The sequence below is a fragment of the Ixodes scapularis genome, unplaced genomic scaffold (genome assembly GCF_016920785.2).
Source record: "Ixodes scapularis isolate PalLabHiFi unplaced genomic scaffold, ASM1692078v2 PGA_scaffold2__306_contigs__length_199485367, whole genome shotgun sequence".
NCBI lineage: Eukaryota > Metazoa > Arthropoda > Arachnida > Ixodida > Ixodidae > Ixodes > Ixodes scapularis.
Genome location: NW_024609857.1, coordinates 84,364,243 through 84,383,393, shown reverse-complemented (window position 1 = coordinate 84,383,393; position 19,151 = coordinate 84,364,243).

Below are 19,151 nucleotides of genomic sequence, written 5' to 3'. Positions count from 1 at the left end.
TTAGCGGAGTAGGATGTATTCCCCCTAGTAAAGTATTTTCCGGTACGATGACCATCCAGATGAAAGCGGCCAAGGATAGGGATTGAGTGGAGGACTTTTTGGTTTCGCAGCGCGATCTTTCGCTCCGCGTGCCCCGAGATGGAGTACGCTGAGACAATCGCCCACCGATTCCCCTCTGCTGCAGTTGAAGATATCGCTGCCGCTCAGACTCATTCGGCATTACCTTTGCACGAACACCAAACTGGAACGAGTGACCGCATGTTCTTGTTTCTACCCTCTGCTTCGCCTCGTTTCGGCGATCCGCCAGTCACGTTGTCGGCGACCCGACGCGTCACTCCCGCGTGCTTGTGTCTGGAGAGCGGCGAATGCCCGAGCCTTGCCATTACGGAGGCGCGTCGAATCGGAATGCGCGGCCACTGACCAGGGGAACGAGTTCGCGATGGGTCGCTCGCCGTCACTCGCCGAAGGCTTCCGCCGCTGTGCCTTTCTTCCGGCGGCGGGAACGCTCACTCGGGCAACAGAGGAAGGGAGAGACGACGCGTGTGTTTACCGTCGGGTAGTCAAGCTCCGTGAGCAGGGAAGCGTCGGTGCGATTTTGCAATTTGATCCGGGGCCGAAGATTCCGCCTCCACCGTTCGGCTCGCCCTCTATCTCTCTCCAGAATGCAGAGCGAGCTATGGTAATGATGCTTATTGTTTGGTGTAATCATTGCGCTCTTTAGGTGCGGATGTTGTCGAATTATTTCTATTTCACTATCCAACGCGGGGATAACTTGTCTAATCTAGGAGTAATCATAACATATAAATATTTGTGATGTAAACAAAAAAAGATTGTAGCGACTTATATTATTGCTTGCGTCTTGGGCATTTTAAAAGTAATGATACCGCGAGTTTTTTTTTATTTTTGAACCTAATAACCAGCTTATGTCGAGGTCACGCGCAGATTCGGGGCGGTGAGTTGATTTGACTATTTTATAAATTTCCGTGAAACAGAGGTACAGAAATATCTTCCCTGTGAAGGATATGGTTACATCTCTCACGGAGACTTAGTTACAGGGGAGCCAGGGATGGGCAGTATTTCAAATATAAGTATTTGAAATACGTATTCCAAATACTTTGTGTATTTTGCATTTGTATTTAATTAAAAATTTAGTAATATATTTGATGTGTGTATTTAAATACTAAAACGTGGGTAATTCAAATACAATTGTAATTAAATACAATTTTGTGGGCGAAAATACATCCCTCAAATTTATTGTCACTGTCGAGAGCAGGAAGAAAACTACGTTCTGCATTGAATGCAGTGTTTCTCAATCAAGCACAAGCGTTCAGTGACTTTGTGATTACGGTGCTAGTCCAGGGCAAGAATAGTGACGAAATCGACATTCACAGGCAGACTGGCTAAATAAGTGCCTGTGACAAGTTGTGATGCTTTCCAGTCCGATTTCCATCCATATTTTTGCCTGGAACATTCTAAACGCGCGGGTCGTCCAGATTTTTGTAACTGGTGCGAGTTGCAACAATAAAAAATTCTCTAGCTAGTGCTGCGCGTTTTGGTCGTCTCGGTTCTTTGTTGGTGTGTACCAAAACGTAATCGACAAAAAAAGCTGCTTCAAGCTCTGTACTTTTTTCACCTATTACGTCCAAGCTGATTACATTTTTTTGTGATTATATTTCTATTACGTTACTAGAGCCCCGCACACTAACTTCCGAGTGTGCGACGCAAAATTAAAATGAGATACCCAGAAACCCGTTGCAGGTGCCCTGAAGTCGCTGACGCAAGTTTTGAGGAATGTATTTGGAAAAGTATTTGGAGGAGACCAAATACATTTGGTTGTATCTGTATCTGGTACTTAAATGCTTTTTTTTTTTTGGAAATGTAATTAGATTTGTAATTAAATACATTTTTGCCGAAGTATTTTGTATTTGTATTTCGATACGCATTCGCATGTATTTTGCCCATCCCTGAGGGGAGCATATCAAGTTCAAAGTTTCTCCGTTCAAATTACGCAGTATTCGGACGTGACCGTGCTTATGACCAATGTGACTGCAGGTTGGGTGGCGGAGTGATTATTGCGGTGAACGAGAAAATTAATGCGCACCGGCGATTTGACAACGAAACGTGTGACGAATGTGTCCCGATTGAATTGCAGTCTACTGGAGGTGAGATACGTTTGATTGAAAATTACTATTTCCCACCGTTGCCAAACCCGGTATAGCGTTTCGTGATCACAGATATGCTGGAGTCTGTAATGGCTGCGTCGTTTTATCGTGCTCATATATATATATATATATGGTGATTTTAACTTATCGAGAGTGCAGTAGCATTCTGAACGACTTAAAATTCGAATTTGGGGGTTTTACGTGCCAAACCAACGACGGGCATCTGGCACGCCCCCAGCGGAGGAATAAGGATTAATTTCGACCACCTGGGGATCTTTTGACGTGCAACCGAAAGCTCGGTTACACGGCGCATTCTCCACAATAAACCTCCGTCAGATTGCGGGCAGCTCGGCTGGGATTTGAACCCGCCCCCAGGGGATCTTTGAAAGAGTTAATACGATGATTCTTCAACCAAATTGAAAGCATCGTTTGCTAGATTTTGTATGTAGCGACAGAATGTTTAGACACTATTTTAGAAGGGAAGCGCATCTATTTTCTCATTGGTGCACAATCGACTTCATTGTTCCCTTTCTGCTTAGGCAGAACTATCGTAACACCTTCATTACGATCGACAGTATAAACGAACTGGCTGGCAGTACTGATAATATAAATACGGTGTGTGTGGATACTTGGTGTGAAAAAAAAAAATAATGCGGCGGCTTTCTCGGGTCTCGGTTGTCTCCACGGACGGTCTTCCTGTGCCGAGGGCTGACTTTGCGCTGCGAGGCCTCGGAGGGGTACGCTTCATAAGCTGCGGTACCACGGACCTCCAACAAAAATGTTACGAATCACAGACGATGGGGCAGGCGAAAACGGAATGTACTAAATATTTAATGGGGGCGAACTTGTGCCAGAAACGAAAAAGAAGAACACACGTCGAGAAAGCAGACGCGAGCGTTGGCGGCAGCAGCAGCAAGCGACGGTCGGTCGGCATAACAGCTGGCTTTCGCGAGAGAGAACCAGCGAATGAATCGGCAATCCGACGCACGGCTCTTTGTCTACTATGCTCGTATATTCGTCCTCTCGAATATTCGACATAGAATGTTCGGGAAAGATCTAGGGGAGCCTGACTGGGCGAGGTCGTTCTGGCCTCCTTGTCATTTATGCTGTGTAAGAGTGTAAGAGTGTACGCAAATCTTCAAGATGAACGGAGGAGTGTATCGTTTCAATCATTCACGCGGCAATATAAATACGGCGTGTGAAGATTCTTGGTGAAAAATAAATGTGTGCACAGGATGGCAGGAGTTATAAAATGTATTTTGAGAGAAGCTTAAGGAAGAATCCTAGATGTCCCTGGGAATACACAAATAAATACACGATTGAACCTCGACAACATATCACTTTAAGGGATCAATACAGTGATTTCTGTTTCACTGGAAGATGAAGCTTAAAAATTTTTTTCTAGGTTTTTCGTACTTTTTTTTTATCAGAAACATTGGATGTTGAAACATTCCGCACACACTTGATTGGCGGCGACGAGATTGCAGTATATGACGTAGACATCTTTGAAATAATTGAGGCTGTTAAGAAACTAAAGCCAAAGTTATTTGTGGGTTTCGATGGCATAGCTAGTTTTCTTTTACCCTACTAATAAACGAATTATAGACCCGTTTCGTTGCTATATATATATATATATATATATATATATATATATATATATATATATATATATATATATATATATATATATATATATCTCAAATCGGGCAGGCTAAAAGGGTCTAATTTTTAATTTTCACGAAAAAAATATATGTTTTGGGGGTATTTCTTAAATGAAGGAGGGCGCAAACCGCATGTTCTCCCGATTCTTTGTTCTCGAGTTACGAGCCGTAGAAGCCGCAGTGGCAGGAACTAGTGTCTTTGCCTGCCGTCACAGGTCGCGTGTTTGACACCCTCTGCTGAAGTTATTGTTTTCTCTACACCCTTTTAACTTTTCCCCCTCATTTAATAGGTATTATAAAGATACCTTGATGTATTCAAAATTTTTTAGGAATTTGATTGTTTTCTAAAACACATGTCAAACTCGTCACTCCGGTCGCTTTTCGGTTAAATTTGACAGGTCATTACTTTGTCTGTACTTAAAGGAGGACCAGCAGAAATATTCTTCCGCCTGGCGGAAAGTCCTCCTCGCCCTCTTTCTTTCTTGTATTGTAGCACGGCGAGGAGAGGGGAAAGGTCCCCTTTTGCGCCGGCTTCTTCTGAGAGGATAAGCCGAGAAAATCCTCATTCTGAGCGACGGGCGATGGGTGCGGCAGCAGCGACCTCGTGAGTTAGAGGTAGCTTCAGCTCCTATCGCGTAATCTGCCCCATTTTTTGGCGCTCACCAAGCCTAGCTCCTCGGGTGTCGGTTTTACGGTGCTGCAAGGCTGCGCCCGCGCAGTCACCGAATTGCCGCTTTCGAAGGTCTTTAGTTTAGCCCGTGGCAAAGTAAACGCATACTTGAGAGCTGCGATGCATCCCCGCACCCATTGAAGGAACGTTCCATAGATATTTTCGGTTGATCAAGGAGCTCAAAACACATGCGCGAGAAGTGGGGACTTGAATATGTAAGGATGACTCACATCTTCACAAAACATTCCATCTTCAAGAAAAAACGGCTTATCACGCTCAAACATGCCTCAAATTGGGATCGATGGAAAAGAAAACGATGTACCAGGCGCGGGCATCTTCTAGAAGGTCTCTGTTTTCTAGGAGCGAACACAAATTATTGAAGAACTTTAGCAGACTATGTTTTTAGGCCACGCTATATTTAGCGGGAGCTCGCGCTGCCACTTCGATGCATTCTCTGAAGCGCGCGCCTGAAGTGGCAGCGGGCCTTTGAAAACGATTTACTAAAATGCCCTGTTGTGTGCCTAACTCGCAGAACATGATGGCCAGCAAAATGTATGAAATTCATATTTACACATTCCCAACAAGCACCTGAGGTGAGAGGGCATCAAGGGTGGATGTCAATTTTAGAAAGTTTTAGTGGGTCGCTTTTAGCCACTTAGATAACCGTATACGGTCCGTACCCTACAACGAAATGTAAGCTAGACTCGCTGTTTACATTCTTCATCGAGTGCGGCTATGGAGCGAAAAGACAATATTAAAACCCTTTTTGACGAGTCTAGCGTGTCGTGTTATGGTTCAACGTTGCTTGTATCGGTACCATAGCACGGACCGCCACTTCGAAGTATTTGCGGTGTCTCATAGAAACTAAGGCAAAAGCAGACAATTTTTTTTAACGTGACACAGAATTGTATTTAACATTGTAAAAAAACTTTTAGGTACCCTACGCTACGCAGTTTTTACTATTTCTGCCCAGCAACATGTATTGTCTAGCACTGAGCTCTGCCACTTAGGTTGGATAGTTGCATTGACAGTTTTCTAAATATCATTTATTTCTAAAAAACAAAATCAGAAAGACCGGCAATAGTTTGTCCGTGCTAACTAAAATGTGTTTGCACAGACAAATTACAAACGCGTATTATGTTAAAAAAAGGCTACAGTTGATTTTTTATTTTTTATTTTTAATGCCTCAGAAATACTTTAAAGTGGCAGCACGTGCTATAGCGCCGATTTAAGCAACGTTGAACTATAACATCAGACGCTTCGATAGCCGCACTCGATCAAGAATGCTCACAGAAAGGTTATAGCTTATAAATTGTTGTAGGGTGCGGTTATCCAAGAGCTAAAGACGATCCACTAGAACTTTTTAGTATCGACACACACCATAGCTGCCTTCTCACCTCATGTGGTTGCTGGGATGCGTAAATATAAACGTCACATACATTCGTTGGCCATCATATAGTGTGAGTTACGCACACAATGTTTGTGCTCGCTACTAGAAAACAGAGACCTTCTAGAAGATGCCCGCGCCTGGTACATCGTTCTCTTCTCCATCGACCCCAATTTGAGGCAGGTTTGAGCGTGATAAGCCGTTTTTTTCAAGATGGAATGTTTTGTGAAGATGTGAGTCATCCTTACATATTCAAGTCACCACTTCTCGCGCATGTGTTTTGAGCTCCTTGATCAACCGAAAATATCTATGAAACGTTCCTTCAATGGGTGCGGGGATGCATCGCAGCTCTCAAGTATGCGTTTACTTTGCCACGGGCTAAACTAAAGACCTTCGACAGCGGAAATTCGGTGACTGCGCGGGCGCAGCCTTGCAGCTCCGTAAAACCTACACCCGAGGGGCTAGGCTTGGTGAGCGCCAAAAAATGGGGCAGATTATGCGATAGGAGCTGAAGCTACCTCTAAGTCACGAGGTCGCTGCTGCGCACCGATCGCCCGTTGCTCAGAATGGGGATTTTCTCGGCTTATCCTCTCAGAAGAAGCCGGCGCAAAAGGAGACCTTTCCCCTCGCCTCGCCGTGCTACAATACAAGAAGAAAGAGGGCGAGGAGGACTTTCCGCCAGGCGGAAGAATATTTCTGCTGGTCCTCCTTTAAGGCAAATTTTCTTTCTTTGGCTCTACAGAAAGCCCAAAGCAAGCCCATTATAGATATAATAATATTATTATGATCTGTCGACTAGCCGCTCCGCTACCTTCACGTAAACGTTGTAAGAAATAACAAATGTTGAAAGTTTGAGGTCGATTTTCTCAAAAACCCCATTTTTGTAAATTTTTATTTTTTAAATTCTTTTAGACATATTAGTCTACTACAAGAAACAACAGTCTAGAAATGTAATATTTTGGTTGTATGTCCTCTGTTCGAGCCGCAACCGCGTGAAATGTGTGAACATTTGTTATTTTTCACAACGTTCACGTGAAAGTAGCGGAGCGGCTACTTGGCAGATAATAATGATATTATTATATCTATAATGGGCTTGCTTTGGGCTTTCTGTAGAGCCAAATAAAGAAAATTTACCTTAAGTACAGACAAGGTAATGACCTGTCAAATTTGACCGAAAAGCGAACGGAGTGACGAGTTTGACATGTTTTTTAGAAAACAATCAAATTCCTAAAACTATTTGAATACATCAAGGTATCTTTATAATACCTATTAAATCAGGGGGAAAAGTTAAAAGGGTGTAGAGAAAGCAATAGCGCCAGCAGAGGGTGTCAAACACGCGACCTCCGACGGCAGGCAAAAGCTCTAGTTTTTGCCACTGCGGCTTCTACGCTTCGCAACTGAAGAACAAAAAATCTGGGAAACATGCGGATTGCGCCCTCATTTATTTGATAAATGCCCCCAGAAAATATATTTTTTTTTCGTGAAAATTAAAAATCAGACTTTTTTTATTCTGCCCGATTTGAGATGAAATTTCCCATATCTGGCAGGCTGAAAGGGTCCAGCTTTTAATTTTCACGAAAAAAAGATATGTTTTAGGGGCATTTCTCAAATGAATGAGAGCGCAAACGGCAAGTTCCCCAGATTTTTTGTTCTCGAGTTACGAAGCGTAGAAGCCGCAGTGGCAGAAACTAGTTTTTTTGCCTGCCGTCGCAGGTCGCGTGTTTGACACCCTCTGCTGGCGCTATTGTTTTCTCTACACCCTTTTAACTTTTCCCCCTCATTTAATAGGTATTATAAAGATACCTTGATGTATTCAAATAGTTTTAGGAATTTGATTGTTTTCTAAAAAACATGTCAAACTCGTCACTCCGGTCGCTTTTCGGTCAAATTTCACAGGTCATTACTTTGTCTGTACTTAAGGTGAATTTTCTTTATTTGGCTCTACAGAAAGCCCAAAGCAAGCCCATTATAGATATAATAATATCATTATTATCTGCCTAGTAGCCGCTCCGCTACCTTCACGTAAACGTTGTGAAAAATAACAAATGTTCACACATTTCACGCGATGGCGGCTTAAATAGAGGACATACAACCAAAATATTACATTTCTAGACTGTTTTTTCTTGTAGTCGACTAATATGTCTAAAATAATTTAAAATATAAAAATTTACAAAAATGGGGTTTTTGAGAAAATCGACCTCAAACTTTCAACATTTGTTATTTCTTACAACGTTTACGTGAAGGTAGCGAAGCGGCTAGTCGACAGATCATAATGATATTATTATATCTATAATGGGCTTGCTTTGGGCTTTCTGTAGAGCCAAATATAGAAAATTTACCTTAAGTACAGACAAAGTAATGACCTGTCAAATTTGACCGAAAAGCGACCGGAGTGACGAGTTTGACATGTGTTTTAGAAAACAATCAAATTTCTAAAAATATTTGAATACATCAAGGTATCTTTATAATAACTATTAAATGATGGGGAAAATTTAAAAGGGTGTAGAGAAAACAATAGCGTCAGCAGAGGGTGTCAAACACGCGACCTGCGACGGCAGGCAAAAACACTAGTTTCTGCCACTGCGGCTTCTACGGCTCGTAACTCGAGAACAAAAAAATCGGGAGAACATGCGGTTTGCGCCCTCCTTCATTTGAGAAATACCCCGAAAACATATATTTTTTTCGTGAAAGTTAAAATTAGCCACTTTTAGCCTGCCCTATTTGAGATGAAATCACCCATATATATATATACAACACGGGCACTTCACACCATCGTACCTGGTCTCCGAGGAGGATATAAACGAATATGTGCAGATGAATGAACCGTACTTATTCCAATGAATCAAAGAATCAAAGTTTTCAGGAACCCGCCGAAAGCCAAAAATCGGCGGAGCCAGGATTTGAACTCTGGGCCTCCCAATGTCCGGTCGGGTGTGCTAACCTCTACACCACTCCACTTTGGCTTTCTGGGCGTTTCCTACAAGCTCATAAACAAAAGAATACTACATGTACACGGGGCGACACAAACAGTGGGAGGATTTCTGGAGCACAAACGAGCACGTACCACGTGACACCAAGCGTCGTACCGCGTTCCACGCGGCGGCATGTGTTTCCAGAACACCTCCGATTGGATACATTTCGTTTCTTGAGCATTATAAGACAGGTAGGAAACGCCAGAAAGCCAAAGTGGAGTGGTGTAGAGGTTAGCACACCCGACCGGACATTGGGAGGCCCAGAGTTCCTGGCTCCGCCGATTTTTGGCTTTCGGCGGGTTCCTGAAAACTTTGATTCTTTGATTCATTGGAATAAGTACGGTTCATTCATCTGCATATATATATATATATAATATATATATATATATATATATATATATATATATATATATATATATATATATATATATGAAATTTTTCACGTAATTTTATCGCTTCTTTGAGCACAAAAGTTTTTCGGCGCAACATGCTTTATCAAGGGCCGCTAGTAGTCTAAAATTTGTCAGTTTATGCAGTTCTGGGCTCTAATCATTGAAAACAGAGGGTAGGTTGGTGTAGTGTATTTAGACATGACAAAGGCATTCAATAATGTCAACCATTAATAACTTCTAAATAAGATATCTGAACATGGTGTACCTGTTTGGTACATCAAATGGCTCAGAAGTTATATATCGGGGCGTGCAAACTTTGTACGCTTCAACCTCTGGAGTCTCTCGGGGATCTAATCTTGATCCCCTTTTGTACAAACGTATTTGCTAATAATCTATTTGATTGTGCCCAGTTTTTTTTCCATTGTTGCTGTATGCTGATGATGTAACAATATTTCCCAAATTGAAGCCCACTGTGAGTGCATGGAAATGAAGATGATGTCGATAAAATCAATATGTAGGGCACACAAAATCATTTTAAGGTAAATAAACAAAAACAAAACAAAAACAAAAACAAACTAACCTTCTCTCATTTGGTCGAAAATGTGGTATACAGGGTCGTTCAGACAAATCCGAAAAATTTACTATATTCAGCAAAACACAAAGAGGCAAAGATAAAACGAATATCGACCGTTTTTTGTGCTTTTCTCGGTCTACCTAAAGGGCCCGTTCACACTCTTGCGACCGAGTACGACTGAGAGAGACGAGATCTCTTACAACTTCTTAAATGTTTCTAGAATCGAGGGGACACACTGACATTGTGGCGCCATCTATGCGGTGACCCTAGAACTGCATTTCACAAAAGCGAAGGTTTTGCGGGATTTCCGAGGTCAAATGTGCGTAATACCCCATAGAAAGGCTCGTTTATAACATTGACAAAAGTTTTTCGAGCCAAAAAAGAAAGGATATTGCTCGAGAAATAAAAAAAAATATGCCGGACCGCCGAGTTTACACTGCTTCCCAATAGATGGCGCCAGTGTGTTCTCTTGTTTAAGAAGTTTTAAAGGAACCCAGGTTTAAGAGGTCGCAAGCAGTCGCAAGAGTGTGAACGGGCCTTTACGTCTTCCTGGCTGACAGATTATCTGAACGTCCTGGCAATGCAGTAAACTTGCGTCTTCTTGTAGCTATACCACGCAATGAATTGCTTGGGCGACTTTCCGTCGCGAAGCGATTTAAGAATTGCTGCCCTCCAGTCTTATCCCCTGATCATTTTTGAGCAAGTCGCGAATTGTTTATCATGCGATGGTCCGCTGTCGAATCACGTGGCCACAGAAGCGCAACACGGCCGGTTAGCTTCACTGTAATGCTGAGTGACGAAAACTGGAAAAAGTCCAGATTTATCTCGACGACCCTGTATACAAATCTTTACATGCTCAACATGTCCGAAATAGAAAGATCATTTGTCGTACGCGACCTTGGAATGTTATGGGACTCAGCGCTTCGGATGGACTCGCACGTCATCATTGAGGATGCTCGGCTTGATGTCAAGGATTACGCGAGGGTTTAAAATAGTATCATCTGCGCTTTTTTCTGTATAATAAGTGAGCGGCGTTTAGCAACTTCCGGTTTCTTAGGAAATTTTGTTTCACTGGTGATAAACGACGGCAGCGATCTGCAAACTTGTCTAAGCATGGTTCTCAAACCTCCAAACTGTAGTTTTCAGGACCATGCTTAAAGAAGCTTGCAGGTAATCGTCGTTGTTTGTCAACAGCGAAACAAAATTTTCTAAGGATCCGGAAGTTGTCAAACACAGCTCACCTGTTGCTTTGTCTGCTCAAAATTGGATTTATCTTCTACTGCCTAGAATTCACTTAATACTTCAAGATCTAATCGCATTGATAGCGCCTAGAGACGATTTAGTCGTTTAATTTATGCCCGATACCTCGGAAACAAATGTTATTATGACTACAACTGGCTGTCAAGTAAAATAGGTATAGAGAAACTTTCCGAAAGAAGAGATTTTTATGATTTGTTATTCTTGACAAACTTTTAAACTCCAAAGTGTCATGCTCAAGTTTATTATCCTCCGTAAGAGTTTGTTCGTCTTCTTGCTCTCTGACGTCAATAGAATTGTTTTATGTTGGTGGGGCGCTCCAGCATTCGCCTGTCACACGTATGAAAATTTTGTTTAACGGTAGCGTGTCACCTTCAACTGATACATATTCATGCCTTTAATGCATTTTTAAAGCTTAGCAGCATCAGAACTATTACAAAATATGTAAATTTGTTTTCTTTTTTTGCTTAACTTTAGTATTTTGTTTGTAGAATATTAGTGTGTTTGAGGTTTGTGCGTCTCTTTCTTCTTTTTCTGTGTTGTGATGTAACACCGTAAAGGCATGTTGAAAATAAACAATAATATGTAGAATAAAAATATGTTGTACATCTAGATAGGAAAAGATGAGAAACGTTAGTCTGCCTTATAGTAATATTTATTAAACGTTCTATTATAAATCTCAAGCCAGCTTCAAATCTACAAAAAAATGTGAACTCAAAGACATAGGCTGTATATACGCAAAAGGCTCGCTGCCTTTTCTTTCCCACTGTGTCTGTTCAGTCAGAGCTAACAAGAGCGTCGGCTGCTCCTTGCGCAGGGCCTGGCGTACGAACGCCGGACACAGCGCGAGGAGCAGACGAGCGCTCTTGTTCGCTCTGATTGGAGGGAGGCAGTGGGTGGGAGCAGGCACGTAGCCAGGATTTTGTTTCGGGGGGGGGGGGGGGGGGGGGGGGGGGGGGGGGGGGGGGCCCTCCCATGACAAATATGCTCTATGAGGGGGAGGGGGGAGAAGAGGCCCCAGCAAAAGAAGATTTCGGGGGGGGGGGGCTGGCCCAGTGCCCCCCCCCCCCCCTGGCTACGTGCCTGGGGTGGAGACAAAGGCGGCTCACCTTTGGCATCTACCCACTAATTCTTCCAATCAGAGCTCGGTGCTCTTTAGGTCACTGCGCGCTCTCGTCTCTTCCCTCCCCTCGCGGTTTCTCTCCGTATCGACCTTGACTGCGCGATTATGTAAATGCAATGAAGCATCGATCGGTTTCCGCTTTTGGCGGTGTTTTTGTGAATATCCGTCATTGTGCGGAGATTGCACAGATTTAAAAAGGGAGTGGGCTTCGTTTGGGAGGAGGGGATCTATCTTACCTTTTCGTGTCACTCCTCGCGCTCAAATTTAAGATCGAAGCGTTTTTTTTTTTTCTTTTCTGGTTTGTTATCGACGGAGAGTTCTCCGTAGATCGCCGTGATTTACTATCCGAATTGTTTGCGTCAAATTAGATAAACGTACACATTCTGTCACTGTGCAAAGTGTCTTGCCTCAAACCGGTGCGATTACGATTTCGCTCTGCTTCGAAACTGCGAACGCGGCGCTGACTCAGAGTAACACCGACGCGTCGAAGCTCTCAGATAACATTCGGTCGCGCTTATTTCTTGGGCGTGCTCGCTCGTTTGCATCAGTTTGCAACAGTAGTGACAACCCAGGGAACTAGGTCAATAGTAATGAACGAATCGAATAAGATGAAAATAACCAGTGCTATTCACCTGCTTAGAAAGATATAACGCGCTTCCCCTGCAGACTTTTATTTAGGTATTTTTATTCATCGACACTACACATTATAGGGGAGATTTTGCAGGGTCCTGAAAATGGTAAATAAAAAAAGTGTATAAAAGTGGGAATGAGAGACAGCCACGAGTTCTTTGACGTTCATGTGTTCAACACTGCTGTCGCTGTGCTTCACATCGGAACATTCGCGAAGTGTTCTTAAAGACACCTGGGTTTAGAAGTTTTGGGTTTTATAAACTTCTGCGAGTATAGTAAATGACTGCCTCATCTTATTAAGACCACTCTGTCAATCTACACGCGCGGCTGTGCCTTTGATCGGCGTTGAACCGACGTTTAACTCGCCAGAGTGCATCCCCGAAAAAAAAAAACAAAAAAAAAAACGTGTATACATGTTTTCTTCATTGCAAATATAAGCTACGCATCGCGGAACACTCAATCTCCGGCTAGATAAAGCGTTAGCGGTCGGGACCAGGTGCCAAAGTTTCAGAGCTTGTCGCTATCTGATTAAAACCTTACGAGAAAGTTCGAAAATTTTCGATGGAAAAATGGTGGCCGACAAGGGCCCACGAATGCATAATGCTGAACGACGCCAGCGACCGGCAACGGACCCCATTGTCCCACTGAAATTGACATAAAATAATTTATAACTGTTGAATAAAAGGACGCGTTGTTCTGAAAAGTTTATTGTCTTTTCAGTACCGCGTTAGCTCTACATCTGGACAGGGGCTGAGCCGTCGGCGAGGTACTTTTTGGAAAAATAAAAACGCTATTTTTTTAGGTGACAGGCTGTAAATAAACTATATATATATATATATATATATATATATATATATATATATATATATATATATATATATATATATATATATATATATATATATATATATCTGTTCTATTTTGCAACGGCATACAGAAGTACGCTATTCTAATACAAATGGAGAGCGCCGCCTACTGATACAAGGTGTCTAGAGGCAGAGAAAAAAATGAGAGGTTTACAATTCGTTTTAACGCCGAATTAGAGCGCAGCCCTTGAGCAGGAGGAGGAGGGGAAGGTACGGAGAGGAGGGTATGGCCGTCCTCCTCATTCGTACCCTCCCCTCCTCCTCTCCTGCTCGTCTCCCATTTATCAGGACATTTTCGCTAAATTTCCGGGTAAATATAGCGGAAAAATTTTTCCGCTAGATTTAGTGGGAAAATTTTGCCTGCTAAGTTTAGCGGGGAAAAATTTCCGCTAACTATAGCGGGGAAAGTTTCCCGCTAATTTTAGCGGGGAATTTTTTCCGCTAAATTTGGCGGGGAAATTTACCCGCGGTGACTTCACGAGTGTCGTCATTCGTGATCCTCGTGACGTCACGTGTGACGTCATTATGGGAAACGTCCCATAATGCAACGCGCGATTACGCCGACGCCGCCCAAGCCGGGGACGGGCGCCTAAGAGCTGGGCTCTCATATCATAAAGGTCAAGGTCTTAAAAAGTACCCGGAGCTATATAAGAGAAACTGGAAGGACAAGTCTCCAGCGCGCAAGAGAGTCATTTTAGTAGATGTTCGATTTTTATCATCACTCTCTGCTTAACCAATCAAATGTAGTGTTACGAGTTATATCTGCCCTGATATCAGGTAAAGTATGCGTCGTTGCATTGCAAAATGAGAGAACGCGAGCGAGAAAGAGAGGGAGAGAGAGGGGATGATAAACGAGAACGATGCAAGTTTTGTTCAGATTCAGAGCCTAAATCCGCTTTGAGTCAGCAACAGTTTGCTGTCTGAGCTGGGCGTGACAACAAAAAATTAACAACCTCCGAAGTGACTCTTATGCGCACCGTCGACTCGTCCTAGCTCAATTTTTTGAAGTTTCGAAAGCGCTGGGTGTTTTCGAAACACCACCGCCACGCGCTCACTTGGCCTTTCTTATATCTTCTTCGACTGCGTGCTTTTTTGGCCTAAGTCGAACGAAACTACATTTTTTTTCTGGAAGGTGCGAGAGAGCGCCAAGAGTTTTCTCGTGTTTTTTACTGGTCATTTGAGTAAAAATATAGCTATGGAAACTCGTTGCCTGGATAACGTAATCTCAGACGAGAACAACATCTTATGAAAGAGACCTACACGTCGAAGATCGCGTCACAAGTTAGACGACTTGTAAGTGACTGATTGGCACCGCAAGAAATAAACGTGCTGCGTCTTTGCGGAGTTCAGACGTCTCATTTTGTCTATCGTGATCATGTTGCACATATAGAAAACGCTCAACGCCTTTTTAATATATTTGACCTCGGTTCAGTCCTAAGGAGAAAAACTGTACTATATCGTTATTAACAATAAGCGTGTGATTCCAAGTAATTAATAAAAGCGCGGTGGACATTGACTTTACTCGTGGCATTTGTCTGGACTTTTAACCTCTTTGAAGCGTCCGAGCGCTGGCGAAAATTAGGATTGGCCAGTCGCGGGAGAAATCGGAATAGCTAAAAAGTCGTTTTTTTTTTTTTTTTTTTTTAAACTGTTATTGCTAGGACTAGGGTTTCATTTAAAGAACAATACATCGAAAACGACGGAAAAGAATAGCGTAAGAGGCGATATTTGGTGGGCTTACACCGAGCTCAATGTAGCGGAAAGCGTTTCCGGTCTAATCGTGGCGGAGATTTGAGTCGATCTATGACTGTACACCAACCTCAATCGTCTAGGTAAATTTCTATTCGGAACCTAACGTGACTCCCAAACTCAAAAATAAGGGAAATATATCCTAAATAAACGCCCGGAGCAGCAGAAAATACACCGCAGACTACGTGTTTTCCGACCTTCATCGGTGGGATTAAGAAACGTTTATCGATTTATTTAACGTATATTTACTCGCTACGCTATTTCTGTCCCATATAGCACGTCGAACGCACGCATATACCCAACTCACCAGCTGTGTTTTCCGCGCCTTGCGGCTAGTGACATTCATTTCAGGCTGGCCCCAAAGCTGGGCGTGGCCTCGAACACTTTCACGAGCCTCCCTCGGTCAGCGGAGCGGACGATTGAACGAAAGGATCACGGAGGCCTTGAAAACCTGCCGCCCCAGAGAGATTACGGCCCGTTTAGCGGGAACATACCGACGCGCGTGCCATTCGTCGTCGGTCGGCCATTTATGGTTTGTTCCGAACTTGTGCTCTGCGGTGTCGTCGGGTTTGGAAACCTTCCAATAGAGTGCGAATTTGTTGTGATAGGAATATCGCGCCAAGTACGAGCGCTCATTTTGTTCTTCTAAGATTTATCGAAGACTATTTCGGGACAGAACGCTCAACTGGGCAATTAATTTGTCTTGAACCAAATAAAGAAAAATAAAAATAAAAAAAGAGCCGGGAAAGAAAGGGGTAAGAGAGGTTGTACGATACAAGGCGCCATATCATTCTGTCTTGTTCTTTATTCTCTTTGAACGCCTTTCGCAAACTTAAGGAATGTTTTTTTCGTGAACTCGATGTTTATCTGAGAGAAGGTTACTAAAGCGAAGGTCAGGTGCGAGGGATTTCTGACTCTAGCTCTTTAACGGGAAACGCGATATAAGGAATTTTGAAAAGTATACAAAAAAGCGCTGGTGATTTTTCCCAGTAGCGTACTAGCGTACGACGTGGGCAAGAAGCCGAAAGACTTACGATATGCTGAAGAACACTGATACATTTCGTACGTACTGAGAATTTCTGAAGATAAATATTTGGAAGTTAATTGATCTAAGGCAGAAAAACAAGAGCTTAGCCTATCCACTTTTGAATTTTGCTGTATTAATGAACGAGTCTTCACCAAGAAAATCATAAACGTAGAAAAATGTTTGAACAGCAGTAGAGGCTTTAATACACGACGTTTCGGGAAGAGACTTCCCTTTATAGACTTGAGCGTGTTGGTAATCTACATTGAATTAAAACGAAAGAAACACACAAGAGGACGCCTGTTTCGTCCTCTTGTGTGTTTCTTTCGTTTTAATTCAATGTAGACTTCCCTTCTTCACGGCTGTTCCCGACTTGCATTGCCTGATATGCGTTATGATATACTATCGACTCCAGTTCCCGGATCTTGTTTTTAAAATGGAAATACGAATGATTGCGATATAAGCTTTGTCGGTATCTACGCTACCACGTGTATCCGACGCACTGTGGTGACAGCCCTAATTTTTATTAAATGCTCGCCGTTATGCAGGGTGTTTCTTGATAAGCTACACAAAGTTGTTATTAAAAATGCCAGCTACACTAATACGGTTTGTAAAATTGAGTTATACGGCCAAGGGAACACAGTATAAGGGGCTAACGCCACGATAAGTGAAATAATTAACTGAAATTTGTTAATTTACTTTTTGATTAAGTGAGTCAGCGCTATATGCACAGAGCTGACTTTGCGCTAAGCGCGTGCTGAGGGGAGCGTTTACCAGGTTTGTATGACACCACCAAAACTGTTGCTCATGGCAGACGATAAGTAGCAGCGCTCCACTGTATGTAAGAACCGACTTATATGGTTCCATTTAAAAACAATTCTGAGCGTCATCGAAAACCACTGAATCAATATTTGTCAGAACTACTTTGAGCGGGTGGGAAGCGTAGTAGTGCGCTGAAGGTACCACTTGAGCAGCAGGTACAAGGCTAGGGTTATGATAAGAGACGAAAAAAATCGCGCGGGAGAGTTATCGCATCGGTAACATTGCTTCTGCTGTACGACTGGTAACTTTAGCGCACTACTGTGCTTCTCACGTGCTCAAAGATTTTTTACAAATTACTGTTTACGTGGTTTCGATGACGCTCAGCAGGTTTCGAATTGGAACCATCTGGCTATTTTCACTGATTAAAATTATATTTAACAAATTTTACTTGATTAACCCACTGACCGTTACGATTAGCCCCTATACCATGTCCCACTGGCCGCATAACGCACCTCCGCAAACCGCTAAAGTGTAGCTTCCACTGCTTTTCTAAACATATCTGTTAAGCTTAAGCAAGGAGCACCCTGTACTAAAGTAGCCATTGCTAATTATTAGATTATTTATTGAATAGAAGGGTACTTGGCCACACGCTTGTAAAGAAATCGCTCATGATTTTCAACGAAGTATACTTTGCCAGAATTTTAAGAGCACCGAAAGAAATATTTAATTTATAGTAAAATTATGTTAGATAACAAATTCAGTTATGTATATTATCCTTCAAAGCTCGAACTCAGACGCGTACGGGTTCAAGAACATACTTTTAGATAGATTTCCTATTGAGAGGTGACGAGCCAAAAGACCTTGAAAGTATTTAGTGGATACTGTGACAGAAGTCCGCGACTTCACTTTCCTGCATGGCAGGAAGATAGTCAATCATAGAGTAGAGAAGGAGGACCCCAGCGAATGAGGAAGCTCAGAATGCGACTATTTCTGTAAAATCCGGTATGCACTGAGCGTATTCTGAGCTCCGTCATTGGCTGGGATCCTTCGGTTACTCGCCGTGATTACCTGCCTCTGTGTTTTGCAAAAACAAATGTCACATACTTTTTTTTTAGTGTCAGATATTGGTGACTACACCCGACAGAATTTATCCATTTAATTGGTCACTTTAACGAGACAACAGGGCATTGCTGTTGTTTGATTAGATGCCTCGTTTTATGGACAACAAATCCGATATTGTACAAGGGCTAATGTGTATACAGAAACCCTAATTTTAGTTGCTTGTGTTTACATCATTTCAGGAAACAGCGATGAATGCTGATTCAATCGTTTGGCGTTTCGTACCCGACACCACATGGAATATATTTCTTGAGGCTCGCCGACCGGAAAGCGGTGTCACCCAGACGACGCAATCAGCCACGCGGCCCAAGCGCGCGACTCAGTCGACAACATACCTCCGCGATGTCTGTCGTCGGCGCACGACATCTACATCCAGTGGCGCTGAACAAACAAGGGCGTCTAAGGTTTCGAGCCGGCGACGGCCGCGCGCATGCCTGTCTACCCTTGCCTGTGGCTGCATGCAGGCGACTAGTGCGTGACACCTATACTAGAATATAAGAAAACACCGTTTCGATGTACTAGGAGCGTAAATAGACTCTCAAATTAACTCCTTTCGAAGATCCGCCTACGAGGGATGCGTTTGTGGATATCCGAAATCTCTTCCCTCGTATGGCACGTTTAGTAATACGCTTAGCACGCGCAGAAAATTACAATTAGCGTGGTAAGGTAAATTGTTGAACTCTAGTGCTTACCGTGCGTCTTCGCATGTTTTATGCGCGTAAATTGTCACATATGTATATACCAGGGTGTCGAACCGGAACCGAACCGAACCGAAAACCGGAACCGAACCGGTATTTTTTCCG